The following is a 3,853-nucleotide window of genomic DNA, read 5'->3' on the forward strand; positions in this document are numbered from 1 at the left end:
AGCTTACAGCACCTGGTATTCCCAGGTGGTCTCCCATCTAAATACTAACCAGGCCCAACCCTGCTTTACTTGCGAGATCAGACGAGATTGGGCATACCCAGGGTGGTATGGACGTAAGCGAAGGCAGCTGTCAAGAGTTGACTATTTAAAAGAGGCGCAGCCCCAGGAGGGTTGCTGGAGGGTGGCTGCTACACCACAATGTCTTCCTTTCTGCCATTTTGGCTCTGCTCTAGTAAATAATAACCGACAATTTACTCTTAGCTGCTGCCCGAGGCTGCTTCTTCTTATTAGTTTTACTTGATCTCAGTGCTGCATTCAATACTATTGATCATGATATCCTCAAAGAAGGCTTACATTTTACAGGTTTTCTAGGGACAGGCTTTATGATGGTTTAAGTCATACTTAACTGACCGTTACCAGTTTGTAAATATAAACGGACAGCTTTCACAAGTCAGGCCAGTGAACTATTGCATCTATGTTTTGTATGTTTGTTTTTTGTTTGTTTATATAACTCCTATTTTTATATACAGCACTTGCTATTTAATATCTCTTGTTCAAATACATTATGAACAACAGCTATGCTAATTATTTGTAACTTTAACTTTTAAAAGCTATTAGTTACTATGTAATTAGGTAAAGTTATTGGCAAGTATTGAAGTTGTTAACTAATAAACTTAACTTTTCTGAAATTGATTGTAATCCAGTAATGTGCACCTTTTGTTAAGCTGCATTGAAACAATATTTATTGTAAAAAGCGGTAAACGAATAAACTTGAATTAAATTAAACAATTGTGTGACTGAAACCACCTCCTGAGTTTAGGAACTCTGTGCTACTAGCCAGTGTTTTTCCTCCCCCACCGCTGATGCTCTGGGTGGCGCAGAATTGGTGACTCACCAGGCTGGCACTTCGCAGGTGTATTTATGTACACATGTGATAGGGATTGTTGCTTTGTTGCTAACCTGTGGTCTTACTACAATGGGCTGTACCAATGTGATGGACCTGCTGGAGGGCAGGGTGGAAATCACTTTCTTCCCCTTTACTTTGTATGCACCAGATTGGGGCTCCTCGGGGAATCAGATTGGGATGGACATGATGGCTGGACAAAAAGGGTGGTTTACAGAGTTTATTATATCAATCAAAGTGTCAAAAATAGGCAGTCTTTCTTTAAAAAATAAACTGAAAGGACAAACACAGAACTTGATCTCAAAAAACGCTCGGCCTGGACAGAGATAAAGGCTGGAGGATTTCATTAGCTCACAACAGTGACGTGGAGAACTCCCAACTTCAAAATGCTGGCATTCTGGGCAAAGTAATAGGTGAAACAAAACCTCAAAGTTTCAGCAAATATATAATTGAAAACATGGAACAAGACACAGGACAGGACAAGATAGGACTATGAAAGTAAGCGGAGCAACAAAAATCTTGAGCATAGCAAAAATACTCAATGTGAATGGGACACTGACAACGTAAGTGGAGAACATGAGACTGATTCCTGTGACGCTCCAGAGACAGACGAGTCTTCGCTGAGGCCAGCCTCCGCCACTGAGACTGCAGCTCTGCACAAGACGTTTGGCCAGCGGAGAAATTAAAATGGTCGTGCCCAACTGAGTCTGGTTTCTCTCAAGGTTTTTTTTCTTCACTTCCGCCTTTAGTGAAGTTTTTTTTCCCTCTCCGCTGTCGCCACTGGCTTGCATGGTTCGGGATCTGTAGAGCTGCGCATCGTTGGATTTGCTCTTCAGTATTTGGACTCTCAGTAGTGATTATTAAACCACACTGAACTGAGCTAAACTGAACTGAACTTAAACACTACAAACTGAACTACACTGTTCCTATTTACTGTGACCTTTTATGTGAAGCTGCTTTGACACAATCTACATTGTATAAGCGCTATACAAATAAAGGTGAATTGAATTGAATTGAATTGTAAGTGCAGATCCAAACGCAGGTTTATTGAACAGAGAATGGTCTGGCAGGCAACAGTCAACACAGGGGCAAACAGATGTATGCTTGAATACAGGCAGGTGTATGTTCACAATTCAGAATAACAAGACTCAGCAACGTGTGTGTGTTTCAGGGGTGTAGAAATACTCTGTGTAATTAGTCCTGAACAGCTTCAGCTGTGTCAGTTTGCAATCATGAGGATCTAGGCCATGTGTGGGAGTGGTGCATGACAGGATATGTAGTTTTTTTTATCGTAGATTTGTAGTTCTCCAGCGATCTGCATGGGCTAGATCGCTGGTGACTGTGACAAATAAACTGACAAGATGGGGTCGGATAGCCAAGGGAGATATAGGGATGCTAATAAGAGTAAAGCAAGAACAGGTGTCTTGCAATGAGCGCTGATCACAAGGACCAAAAGCTGAGAGCAGAGCACAAAAGGAAAAAAACATAAAAAGTTTCCGTCGGCATAGGTTCATCTGCTGGGCTGGTCACAAGGTGCTTTCCAGTGGTCACCAGTCCGGGTGCACCCTCCTGGGCCTGGTCTCTCCTCAGCATCATAGGTGAATGATGGCTCCACAAGTTTGATGGCCCTGAACTGGCAAGGATGTGCGTGCCCATAGTAGATGGTGGATTATTGCTTTCACAGTGACCTGGGTAGCAGTTGGACTCCAGGTAAGGAGCCAGAGATTAGCAAGACGCATGAGCCTGCTGCCTTGCACTCCAACGGGGTGTTTTCTTGATACACTCACTGGATGAACTGCTGGGAAACACAAACCATGGGAAGAACAACCCAGGCCTAATATTTCCGCTTTTATGACATCATTTTGAGGAAGCTGCAAGAATAATAGGTACATTGAGGTCTCCATAAGGAAGAGGAACAGCACATGTGCCCACACTTGCTTGTCCCGGCTGTCACAAGGGAGTGAAAATACAAGCATAACAGCTTTGCAGCTTTAACAATGATCTCCGAGGGTGTTTATTGAAGTGAGAAAACAGGTGAGTATATACGGTTTAGTGCAGGCGTAGGGGCATGCTTAGAAGTGTCCTAAAGTGCAGAAGTGAAAGTCCTTCCAGTAACCTGTGGTGCTGGTTGTCAACTGCTCAAATCTGTGGCATAAATATAAGATGTGTTAATCATCTTATGGGAGATCAAGTCACTCAGTCTCTCTCAAGCCGCGGTCACACTGCACTTTTCTCCCCACAGACTTCCATTCATATGAATGCGAATGCGGCAGACCAGAAATGCAAGCTTGTGCAAGCCCATGTCACTGCATAACAAAGTTCAAGCTGGGTAAACTCTGACCTGCGAAATCGCATCACATGATTGCATGAGACCAATTAAAGATCAAAACATGACCTCTGAACAGAAATTTAAAATATGGACTCATCACTCACTTTTTTTAATGTCTAATCATCTTATATAATCCCGTACCTTTTCGCCACACCATATGACAGGCTTTTGCCAAATCAAACTCTAGTGTGACCATGGCATCAGCCTGAGTCTTAGTGTGGGTCTGAGTGGCTTCATCGTGCCTTCCAGGGTGAAGCTGGACTGGGTAGGATGCTACAAAAAAAGTGTATATATATATATATATATATATTTTTTTTTTAAAGTTATTATTACTTAATTATTATTAATCCAAATGGATTTCCTTTTTTTTTCTTTAAGGGACTACAAAGAAAACCTCATAAGAGCTGAGTACAGCATATTTGTGACTTTGCAACAAGTTCATTCATGCTCTTTGGCACTGTCGGAAATATACATATCTTTGTGCTGCCCGATTTCCTCAATAAGACCACACCTAACATTCCTTAACACACCTGACAGCTTTTTCACAAAGCTTACCTTTCTTAAGATTGTACAATATCCCACCTCTTACACACACTCAATATTAACTACATCTAACCACT

At 42.0% G+C, this 3,853-nt stretch overlaps 1 pseudogene; it reads right to left on the reverse strand.

Annotated features, from left to right (window-relative positions):
• Positions 1 to 119, reverse strand: LOC130236861 (5S ribosomal RNA; annotated as a pseudogene).
• Between the last annotated feature and the right edge of the window lie 3,734 nt (positions 120 to 3,853).

Source organism: Danio aesculapii, chromosome 10, assembly GCF_903798145.1.
Source record: "Danio aesculapii chromosome 10, fDanAes4.1, whole genome shotgun sequence".
Classification (NCBI taxonomy): Eukaryota; Metazoa; Chordata; class Actinopteri; order Cypriniformes; family Danionidae; genus Danio; species Danio aesculapii.